Source organism: Lactuca sativa, chromosome 9 (assembly GCF_002870075.4).
Source record: "Lactuca sativa cultivar Salinas chromosome 9, Lsat_Salinas_v11, whole genome shotgun sequence".
Classification (NCBI taxonomy): Eukaryota; Viridiplantae; Streptophyta; class Magnoliopsida; order Asterales; family Asteraceae; genus Lactuca; species Lactuca sativa.
Genome location: NC_056631.2, coordinates 153,783,484 through 153,795,286, shown reverse-complemented (window position 1 = coordinate 153,795,286; position 11,803 = coordinate 153,783,484).

The window sequence follows — 11,803 nt, the reverse complement described above, 5'->3', positions numbered from 1 at the left end:
CACTTTTATTTAAATTGTTACTCTGATTTTTAAACAAAGCATAAACAAAATCGGTCTATTCTGGCCGTGAAAATGGGGATGTCACACGCTTACCTGAGTACATTTACATAGATACACTTACATGAATACGTTTACATAAGATACACTTACATAGATACGATTACATGAATACGTTTACATAAGATACACTTACATAGATACGATTACATTGATACGTTTACAGAGATACGCTTACATGAACACACTTACATCAATACGTTTAATAGATACTATTACATAGGATCTGTTACACACGTTTCAGGACTTACCATTCCACACCCAAAGGTGTTAGCTACAGTAGGGAAAAGGAGCATCGACAGGTGCCCGCGGTTGTACTGTTCGACGAGTTTCCACGCCGTGATTATCCTAGTGCAAAAGGATACCTTTTTAGGTATTATATTATTTTTCTTCCTTTACTTTGTGACATATTCACATAAACGACGAGGTAGGATATAATTGATATAGATAAACTAATATCCTTATTGCCTTTATATTGTGACTCTTACACATAAACGATGAGGTATACTATAGTTTTATACTAATAGTTAAACAGGAAAAATCGTCACATTTACAGTGATGCTTACTCACAAAACAGTCAAGTCTTGGTAGAAGACTACTTTTTATACTAGTAGGAAATATGGGATTTTCTAGGGTTTTTTCAAACGTTTACGATTGCTTACAAACATTTTCATACTTATACAAACTTTTCTCCAAATGTTTAAAGTCTTTACTTTACAGTTTTACAAATCAAAGACACATTTATACTTATGAATTCACCAGCTTTTTGGCTGATACTCGCTTTCAAAATAACTTGTATTCTCAGGTCACAAATAGACAGGTACGACGACCAGGTTTTGTGAAGACGGAGCAGTCCAGACTCGTCTTTTATTTTGATTATTCATTATGTTGTTTTATACTATGAAAGAACACACTTTTAATTAAAATTATACTATTAATGCAATGGATGATGTTGTTGCTTGTTTACTACTTTGCATTGTTGTGATACTTTACATAACGTCCTCCGCCCCAGAACGTTTCCGCCGTTCTTGGTTTTGGGGCGTGACAACACTAAAATGATATCACCGAAATATAATGAAATACAAATACCATACATTAAAGTGTAGCATTTGGGGACAAGTAAAGAGAACTATAAAGAAGTATCAATGATAATTCACTCTGAGACGATTCTATGGATAGAAAGATCGTCAAAATAAGAGTTCGTATGAGAAAGTAATGATCATTTGAAGTTAAGATAAAAATATGTTGTTGTTTTGAGAAAAGTCAACGAAAGTCAAAGTAAAATGGTAAAATCTTAGGTGAACGCGGTGTAGAGGACCGACTTACGTGACACAGAGACAAGCGAAGTCACGAGACAAGTATCAATTGCTAAAGAATACATGGCAACCGGGTAGTACACGTGGCTACGAATACAACATGCTATGGTTTTCTAGAGAGAAACTTGGTCACAGCCCGACCATCTGATTGTTCTGGCATGGTGTTGGTAGAGTGTATATATATGTGACAACCCGAAATTTATTCCGTCATTTTTAACCCATCCTTCCGTTAATAAGCCTCGCTTTATTAATTGTCCATTAACCTTTGAAAGAGGTTAATTAATTTGGGACTTTTATAATGACTTTGTAAGGGTTGAAATAAATTAGAAACACCTTCATTAATCCCTTGGAAAATTTTAGTTTCAACCAAGTCAAAATACGACAATTTAATCGGGTGCGACCAAAAGCCCCGTTTAACGGCAGTATCGGGTAGATTTCCACTGAGCCCCAACTCAAACCCCTATATTAGGGTGAGTGGAGTCCATTTGAGAGTTTTCACTCTCTCACTACACTCTCTCTCTACAACTTGTTTTCGAGCCAAAAACGCCCATTATGAGCCCCAAACTAGTAAGTAATCTATCCTAACTTGTTGTGTAGCTTAGTTAACATGCAAATTCGTGTTTAAGACATCAAATAGGGGCAAGATTATGTGTTTACGGCCCAAGAACACTCTTGGACCGTGAACACCCTTAGGTGGGGGTTTTTAAGCCCCAAAAGCCCTCTAAACTACCCCTAGGGCTTAGATATGACTTGCGGACTTACACCTTCGAGCTTAGAACACCAAAACCTTGCATTTTGGAGAGTAAACATGAGTTTACGGCCCAAGAACACTCTTGGACCGTAAACCCCTCTTCATAGGCCGTGAACACCTATAAAGGTGTTAGAAATGCCCTCAAACACTCCATATGGTCTGGAAAAATGTCTAGAATTAACCACAATTGAAGTAGGGGCTTTAAACATTAAGGAATCATTGGACTTAGGAGTTTACGGCCGTAAACCCCCTAGGATTGGTCCATGGGCCGTAAACTCCCAAAGAGTGCCCAAATGATGCCCTAACTTCTTCATTTGACTTGGAGAAATGCATATGACTTTATTCTCTACCACTTAAGACCTTAATACACCAAAAGAATATGCATATAGGAGCTTACGGCCGTAAACTCCTTGTTTAGGGCTGTAAACTCCTCAATTGGCCCATTTAGAGCCTTAAACCCCTTCATGTGCCTTATATTTGGACCTAGCCTAATTCTATGAGTGAGATAAGACCTTAAAGCATCCTAGAACACCCCCACCATGAGTTTACGGCTGTAAACTCATGGGGATATGGTCTTAGGTCCGTGAACTCTATAAAGAGTTTACTCTTGAAGAGTAAACTCCTTATCTAAGCCATACACTCCCTTAGATGTTACCCGGGACACTCCTAACACTTGACCAAAGTGTTTTTCGCACTTTAGGATGCATATACGTGTTTAATTAGTATTATATTTACTAATTGTATGTAAACATATGTCATCATATGTTAATAGGTCACTAAGTGTGTTCAAGTCTTTATTTGACACCGAGCACCCAACCGACACCTTCATCCGGTCCACTTACAACAGGTGAGTTCATACCCCTTAATTAACCTTTTAAATGTTTTTACATGTTTTTATGGGGGGAATGCAAGTTAAAACATGCTAGTTATCATATCAATCATATGTGATTGATAACCCGCATGCACAAGGATTTATTACACTGTCAGCTGTTTTACCAAGTATGATACTATAAATGGTTTTCCAAAACGTTTTTACTTGTTTAAATCTTTTCTCAAAATTATATCTCGTGTTGTATGTTTTATTTTGAAACCAGTTACAACAGTATTTTAACAAAGGTTTTCCCTACTTATATTGTTTTATCAGATTACATTCAAAACTTGTTTATGAAAGGTTTTCAAAGGACTTCCAAAGGTCTTCAAGCTTATTTTACAAAAGGATAACAAGTCACAATTTTCTTAAGTGTAAAGGTTCTCCAAAGTTTTCGATAAAGTTTTCTTCTATGCTTCTATACTTCTGCTTAGTTAAATACTTCTGCTTCATTAAATGCTACTACTTTGTTAATGCTTCTACTTCGTTAATGCTACTACTTCGTTAATGCTACTACTTCGTTAATGCCTCTACTTCGTTAATGCCTCTACTTCGTTAATGTTACTACTTCGTTAATGCTACTACTTCGTTAATGCTACTACTTCGTTAATGCTATTACTTCGTTATTGCTTCTATTTCGTTAATGCTACTACTTCATTAATGCTACTACTTCGTCAAATGCTTCTACGTCGTTAAATGCATGTAGTTGTATAGTTATATAAATAATGTTTAAAGGACTTAGGAAGGCTAGTTCACCCTATTTCCTTTTCCTCGTTTGGATGTGGTCTGGTGGGATCGGATATCCGTTCGAAGGTCGTTTAATCATTAATTATATATCATGTATACATGTATAGACATAAAGGTTTACATCGGTCAGTTCATTTCCCTTGGGTAGCAAGGGCATCCTCCTACTCGTCACTCATAGATCAGAGTCATTAGTAACTATTATAAGAATAGTTAGGAAGCTCTATTTACTCTTTCTAGTACGTGAATTCCAAAGGAGTCAGTTCAGTTGTGAGTCTCTATCGTTAGTCCAGTACCTACATCAGAATTCACTATACGAGATGCATCTTCAAGACACGAATCTCCCCGTCGTCGAGTTGGTAACCAGAGTCTCTTGTAGGGAGAGCGGGCATTGTGTGTATTGATCTATACGGGACTGACACTCCCGCACCCTGACTGCTAGCTACAGTCCACGGCCTACCAACCCAAGGGGTGACAAATGCCACATTTATTCCGACGCTTGCAGGGCGTCAAGTACTCTAGTGTCAATCAGTATGGTTACGAGTATCTCCATGTTTACCTTATAATTCATGGCCTTAAGGTAACGAGAATTAACACTGTATTCTGGAAACAACACACTTAGGATTACTCTTTGTTTTAGACCTTGCTAGATGTATCTTTCATTTGATACTGTCTGGGGTCTATGTTTCACTGTTTTAGACCTTGCTAGCTGTATCTTTCATTTGATACTGTCTGGGGTCTGTGCTTCTTCATTTTAGACCTTGCTAGCCGTATCGTACATTTGATACCGTCTGGGGTCTGTGCTCCCTTTTGTTAGACTGAGCCAGGCGTATCATTCATTTGACACTCTCCTGGAGTCTATAATTTCTTTTGCCTTAGTCAGCAGTATTCTCTGCTGAGGCATATGTTATTTTTCCCTAATGTTTTTACTCGTGATATTCTCCTACTTTCTTTAAAATCAAATACCGTATTTTGGTAATGATAGTATTTCAGGGAAAATTACTCTTTAAAACATAACTCCATCGAGTCTTGGTAGAAGACTGTTTTTATTTAGAAAATATAGGATTTTCTGGAAAGGACACTAATACACTGTAGAATCTTAACTACTACTTATCTTAAAGTTATTTTGAATAAAATGTTACTTACACAAATGACACTAAATACTTATGAACTCACCAGCATTTATAAAAATGTTGATACTCGCTTTCAAAATAACTTGTATTCTCCGGTCAACAATAGACAGGTACATCTCAGGAGCTTTTGTGGAGACAGCCTAGTACCAAGCTGCACCTATATTATTACTTGTATTACTTTGATGTCTCTACGTAATGTAACTTATGTAAAACTATTACTATTAATGCAATGGTTTTTGTACTTTGATTACTATACTGCATATGTTGTGATACTTGACATGACGTCATCCACCCTAGAACGTTTCCGCCGTTCCAGTTTTGGGGTGTGACAATATATATATATATATATATATATATATATATATATATATATATATATAAAGAGAGAGAGAGAGAGAGAGAGAGAGAGAGGCCCGACCCAATACATGGGCGAAGTGGGCTTAGGCCCATGGTAGCAACATTTTGAGGGCATAAAATCAATCCAACAATCTATATTATATATAATAGTGACTCAAAATAAATAGCCTAATATATGTTTGTTATCTGGTTTTGGACATCTGGTACATGAAAAAGTTAGAAAGGGCATCGAGACTTAGGCGCGAAACGACTATCAATCGAAGATTAGAGAACTCGATGTCTCAATTGCTCATACAAAAATGAAACGATGCCTAGAAGCACATTGTTATTATGATGTCAATTGGTGAACTCGATGTCTTAGATACCTAGAAGCACATCCGTGGACGAGGTCGTGTGATTATGGTATTTCAAGTGGTCAGTGTGTGGCATAGAGGGGCTTATAATCTTGGTGTCATTGTTTTTTTGAACTCTTAGGGACCTGATGGTTGGACCAGGTGCGAGAATGGTAGTCTCAGCAATGTTTGGGAGGCTTCATATTTAGGTTGGGAACCTTCATATCTCGGTCTAGAGAGGGGTTTTCGTAAATCAGAAGGTTGGGGGTGAAATACAAGCTCAGATTCATGGATCTCAGGTTACGAGTTGAGTATTGGGTTGGCTTGGGGTAAGATCTCGATTTGGATATCGCAAGTGTTTTGGTACATCAATGGTTGGGAACCTTCTTAATAATATGATTTCCTTCGACGAAACCTAGTATTATTACCACTAGATTTTAGTCTAATCTTTATTGCGACTAATTATTAGTCTAGATTCATCATTAACTCAAAGTCTACTTCATGATCTATCAAGTAAGGATCAGCAAGGCAGGACAGTTGGGAGGTAGGACCATTTCAGCATATAGTTTTTCTGAAATCCAACAACCAAACCCAACGTGACCATTCTAGACACCTCTCCCGTAAGTAGTTCAATCAGTATAACGACTTTGAATCACTGATAAATCTTATTTATAGGTTCGTAATAATGATATTATATTTAAATATAAGCTATATTTAAAGTAGGGTAGGCGTATCTCACTTACAACGGGTTTTGCTAAAACCCGGGCTTTACGCGGGCAAAGCTTCTAAGCAGAAAGCTCTTCTTGTCGGAGCTTTCTGGCACTCCGGGACTTGCTTCTAACACCTTGGAGGTGCTAGGGAAAAACCTTGAAGGTTTGGGGGTATTTGGGAGAAAAAAAATTGAGAGGTGTGAAGAAAATGGGAGATTTGTGCCTCTATTTATAGGTTGAGTTCGGTGCGAACGCAGTGCTTTCGTTGCCACGTGTCGCCATCTCGTTCCAAGCCGTAGGGAGGAAGCTATGACCAAGATTGCGTCATGTCACCCAAACTCGCACAACTCATTATTGACTTCTAAAAATCATAACTTTCGCATATGAGCTTCGTTTTAATGTTCTGTATATCAACGCGTAGGTGGGATCGTACTCTACAACTTTCGTTTAGACTTCGTCAGCTAATTTTGACTTTATTTTTAAAGTTATATTTTTAATAGGCCGAGACAGGAAAAGTCCGTTAAAAATTCATAACTTCTTCATCCGACGTCCGTTTTCCTCTGTCTTTTTACTGTTATGCTACTAATAATGAGATCTTCAACTCTCATTTAGGTTGTGTTGGCCAAAAACCGCTCGATCTAAAATTTGAATTCCGGGTTGTGCACTATTATGCCAAATCTTAGAAAAATCATAACTTCATCATATGAAGTCAGATTTGGGCGTTATTTTTATGCATGCTCTCGGTTTAACGTATACTATGACTTTCGTTTAAATTGCTAAGGTCAGAAAGTCCTCTATCGTAAATTCACTATTTACGTCATGCAGTGTCGTGCCGGTTTTGTCGCGAAACTTCGACAAACCATAACTTTTTCGTTGCAACTCGAATTTTGGGTTTCTTTATATATCCAAAATCCTTGTTTCGACCACTACAACTTTATGTATAGATATTGGGTTTATCTAACACTTTATTTTCGATGCTTATTTTTATTATATCTTTATAAACCAATATATAAGCTCATAAATCACATAATTCACATAATATTTAAGTAATTCATCTTTATTACTTCAAAATATGTTACAATGGTCGACATTGACTATTACATCATTATACTAATGCGTAGCCCAGAAACACGGGCATTACATTATGGAACATGAAAAGTTTTTCCATAAAAACCACATCAAACTCATAAGTTATGGAAATCAAAGGTTTTTTCAAGAGTTACAAAACTTGCCCTCAAGTTTTGGTATTTGAAAAGTCTCAAATTGAGAAACTCTTGTAATTAAAAAGGTGTAACTCTTGGGTTCATAAATTAAAAAAAATAATTAAATAGTTTCTAATTTTGAATTTTTTATATTTAGAACCTTGAAGTATTTGGGTAGTTCAAATTACACCTTATAGACTTTATTAAATGAATTAAAGTTTTTAATTAAAAGATAATTAATAATTACATATTGACATGGTTTAAGGTCAATTAAATTAAGAGTATAATTTATTAATAGATTAAACCATCTAGTATTTTAAAAGTTTAAAATACACCCTTATACTATTATAAAATTAAAAGTTTAATAATTATATATATATATATATATATATATATATATATATATATATATATATATATATATATATATATATATATATATATATATATATGTATAAGACAAGTTAGTCTTACCGTTAGTAGACCTTATTTACGAAGCCGTTCTATAAGGGGGTATAAGGTTACTGCCAATAAAATAGTGGTTTAACGAGTGTCCACTCTCACTTACCGTTTTCTTGATTGGTGGAGGGTCGTTAGCCGAACGGGTAGGATAAGACATTAATTCTCATTAAAAGTATAATGAAAAACCAAGTAACTAAACACTTACAAATTCCCTATCTTAGTTACTTAGGAAAAATGTGAATTTGATGCTAACCAATGAAATTGCACTTTGCACCTTGCCAAGTCGTTAGTGGAACGTGTGTCATTAACCGACACACTAATGACACCCAAAAGCCCAATATGTCCCAAGTTCCTAAATGATACCTAAAGCCCATTATGGGCCCAAATCCAAGAAGGCCCAAAGCCTAACAATGACCCAAAGTCAGAAAGACTAGTGCCCCAACAAGGCCCAAAACCCTAATAGTCCAAATATGGCCCAAATCTCAAAAGTTAGCAAAAGTCAATGGCTGTTGATTATGCCTGACGTACTCATACTTACGCCCTGCGTACGCCCTCTTTGGCCAGTACGTGTTGCGTACGAGCTGGGTACACCCATCGTACACCACACCCAATCAATCTCACCATTAAGTGCTTAATCGGTTAAGCCATTAAGTCTAATTCTCAGATCTGATCCTAAATGATGTCTTAACACGTAAAGTTGGCAACTTTACTCCTTTGCATATCTTAATGGGACCCAATACTCAATGAAAACCATAATAAGAAGCCTAACTCATGCATGGTTCAATATAACACACCAAGATTGCATTTTTATGAACAAGGGACCTCAAAAATGCTAAGATCTACCATCCTTAGCTTCTGGAGTAGCTCATACTCTCATGCATGACTTAAAGGACCATAAAAAGCACAAAAACAAGCCCTAACTAGATCTATCAAAATGAACCATCAAGTTAAGAACTTTATACCTCAAAAAGCTTTCCAAGTTGGTGATGATTATGAATCCACAAGCTCTAGCCACACCAACGCAACTTCCAAGAGTTCTTCTTCCTTCAAGATCACTAAATACACCTTCAAAGTTCACTTCCAAGCTCAAAACACTCAAAAGGCAATTAGGGTTTCGTTCTTAGGGTTTGGAGAGGTGGAGGTTGGTCGTAAGAAAGTCCATGAGGAACTTAAGGTGTTTAAATATGGGACAAACCCTAAAAATTGGGGTTTGCCCTTAATGATCATATGCCCCGCGTACCTCCACATTTTCCTAACGTACGTGGGTTACCTTTGCGACCAAGCTATCAAGCCAGTACGCCCAACATACTTGGCTAGGGACCAAAATGCAAGAATTTTAAGTTAAGGGAAAAATGGTAAAATTCTTGAAATACGAATGTTACAACAGGTGGCCAGAGGCGGTGGTTGGTTCGAGTCCTATAGCAACGAAGTTGCGGTGGGTTATGACAGGAGGGAGGCGGAGGGACTGCCACCGTTGGCTGTGGGGGTCCTCTTTGTCGTTGAAGTGAGAAACGAGGGAGAGTGACGATGGGAGGTAGTGTTGGGTGGTGTCTGGAAGCCTTCTCCATTCAGTGGCAAAAGAGGGAGAACCCTAATAGTTCTCGATGGTTACATAACAACAGTGGGGTGGGGATGGTGGTTTACGATGGGGAAGAAGGTGGTGGTGCCATGGTGGAGTAATGGTGGTAGGATGAGGAGGTTATGTTCTCTTTTAAAGCCACAAAATAAACTAGCAAGTAGGTGTGGTTTTGTTGATTGTGAATGGATCCAATAAAAAGAAGACACCTTCATTATTTCATGGTGCAATTCCCTTGAGCTAAGGTGGGAAAGCAATGTCATGGACATCTTCTTTAACACTTTGACTTTCAAAGTCATATAGGTAGTATATAAAAGAGATGGGGACATGAGAGAGAGAGAGAGAGAGAGATCACGTGAGAAGGAGAGAAGTTAGACATTTTAAAATGCTTAAATCAACTTAATATCCAAAGTGCAACACATCATTAAATCCCTAACATGCCTTAAAAATGGTTCTTGTTTTGCGTGTCCAATTCTCGACGTCGAGTAATTTTTCCAAAGGCAGCTAATGATAGAATTTAATTTAAGGTCTAAAAAGCCAAACGGATAAATTTTTTGAGTTGTAGAACTCCGGGAAATTGTGTTTAAAGTTTCACGTCTAATAGGCCAGAAACGTTTGACTTTTCTGACTTTTATAAATATTTCTACTAAAAATATTTCGACTAGTATATCAAATATTAGACCATAGTCTGAGTCCAAAAATGCTCTTCAATTTTACATCTGAGGTGTACAAGTGCCTCAATGGATTAAAACATTTATGCCGATCAAACAAAATTAGTGTTATACCGATTTGGTTTCTTAAAACACTCGTAACTTTTACGAGGCCCGTTATGTATGGTTGGGCGGGGCCCGTTATGTATAGTTGGGGGGGCTCGTTATGTGAGTTGGATTGGGCCTGTGTACTCTTTTGTTGGGCCCGTTGCATGTGATGCATATATGTGGTTATGAGATTTGGTTGCTCGGCGCTAGAGCCGAGATCGTGTGTGGATGCATCGTATGTATGATGGAATATGTGGTATATTGGGGAACTCACTAAGCTTTATGCTTACATTTATGGATTAGACATTTTTGTAGGTCGTTTGTGAGAAGAGCTCGACATGACTGTACACACGCATCGAAGATATTCGTTTCTTCAGTTTTGCAAACTTAACTCTGATGATGTATGGCTTCAAACAAACAAATGTTACTCAATGGCGTTGAAACAAAAGTTTTAACTGACTATTAAATTTTAAAATACAAAATCTTTTTGTAATTTTTGGGACGTTATAAGTTGGTATTAGAGCCTTGGTTTGAGATATTCGGGTGCACCTTGCGGTGTGTCTGAACTCAAACTGAGGAATGAGAGATTTTCTAAATGAGTTTTTGAAAAGAAAATTCTTTTATTCAAGGAAACAATTTTCCAAAAAGATTTTGTAAGAAATGGAGAATGCGATGCGTACAATCGGCCAAAGCTTAGGAAGTAAGTAATTTCCAATATACCCATATGATCTTATATTTGTGCTATGAACTGTTATGCATGCTAGAATGTATTGAGATTAGCCTCTGTGGTTAATGTCCATATTCGAGAAGGGTACACATAATCACAAGGATTTGCCTCATCACTTGTGCTCTTTGTCTAGGAAATTTTTCAGCTTAAGATGGAGTTGAACGGGAGAAGCCATGAAAGTTGAAGAAGTCAATCGATCAAGAGGAGCCATATGCATTGCACCCGAAATCGATTTATTAAGATGTATTTTCATTTCATGTTGAGTATATATGTCAACACACCAACTAAATATGCTAAGTTACTAATAATATGTCAACTCGTCTCCTCACCTGAAAGATTTAAATAAAATGTGTACTTCGTTGATGTTTCTTTTATTTTTTTACAAAGTCCTCAGTTTGATGATGTTTTATTAAACAAATAAAACATCGATAAGATTTTTTTTGAACTATTTAAAAACTCACTTACCCTTAGCCTAGAGGGAGTGGTGCCACAAAATGTGCACTCCCTTCATTGCCACGTAGGCGACACATCACTTATTGCCACATAAGTGTGGTTTCATGCCACGCTCCTTTAATTATTTTTATTTTTAAATAAATTAAAATTTTAGTTTTAATTAAAAGCAAAAGATTTTATTAATTAAAAATAAAAACCATTACATTACTTAAAAAAGCATGACATTAAAAAAATTCCTAGAAAATTAGAAGATAAAAAACAACAAAGCTTAAACCTACAACTTAAAAAAAACACATCAAATGATTAAAAACTTGGAAAACAACTAGAAATTAACCACGATTAGCGTAACGTTTTTCA